The 876-nt window shown below is 43.9% G+C and overlaps 1 protein-coding gene across 1 annotated transcript in view; it reads right to left on the reverse strand.

Annotated features, from left to right (window-relative positions):
• The window catches only part of ARL14EP (ADP-ribosylation factor-like 14 effector protein), an 8,023-nt gene extending 7,576 nt beyond the window's left edge, over positions 1-447 (reverse strand). The window contains exon 1 of the mRNA XM_009334513.1: positions 245-447. The gene's annotated coding sequence lies outside the window, so the exon portion shown is untranslated. The remainder of the gene's footprint in view (positions 1-244) is intronic.
• Between the last annotated feature and the right edge of the window lie 429 nt (positions 448-876).

Consider the following 876-nt stretch of genomic DNA (forward strand, 5'->3'; position numbering starts at 1 on the left):
GTGTGTGTAGATAAGGAAGTACACTAGGTCAATATAAGACTAATGATCTGAATTTTCAAAATTTGCAGATGCATTATAAGTCAGAACTCTTGGAAGATGTTCTAATTAAAAAATAACTTATTTTCTATAAAACAGAAAATAATTACTACACTGCTGTCTTTGGCAGGCATCTGTTTTGACAGATGACTACACTACCTGAAATACCACTATATTAAACAGAGGGGAAGCACATCAAGTGTATTACCACAGTTTGTTCAAACGATAGTGTGCTGGTGACATAAGTAACATATCTCATCCACTTGGTTTGTAAGAATTCTTGGTAGAAGCTTCAGAGGCATTTCTTCCCTCCTCCCCTTGGGAGGAGCACACAGCTTTTTGCCTTTGATTTCTCTTTGGTAGAAACAGGAGAGAGCTTCAAAAACCAAGTACGTAAATGAAGGCTTGTATTCACACTTGTGAAATCATGAATTAGTGTTTACTGCACCAGACACAATAACCTAAAGCAGAAGAGAGCGATGAGGATCAGCACAGCAAAGCACTTGTGCACAATAAGCCTGCCACACTAGCAGAGATTCAGCAAGGGTTTTCTTGCTTCTTGCTGCAGGTAGAAACAAAGGATGGAGGAAACAGTTTAGACTGGCAGCACGGGGTTATAAGAAGTCGAAGGAAAAGCACACTCCTGAAATTGCAGATGTGAGCCCATGTCTGAATATGTTATGCTGGATGTCCAGCAGCTGCACGGCAGACCCTCATCCAAACGGTGACAGCCCCCAGCCTGGGCTGCGTGTTGAGAACCGTGCGTTAGTCCAGAGGAAAGCCCGGCTGCTCGCTTGCTTTTCCGGAGGGCGCTGACCCTCTGAGAGGCCAGCCTGCCAG

Source organism: Pygoscelis adeliae, unplaced genomic scaffold (genome assembly GCF_000699105.1).
Source record: "Pygoscelis adeliae isolate BGI_AS28 unplaced genomic scaffold, ASM69910v1 Scaffold171, whole genome shotgun sequence".
Classification (NCBI taxonomy): Eukaryota; Metazoa; Chordata; class Aves; order Sphenisciformes; family Spheniscidae; genus Pygoscelis; species Pygoscelis adeliae.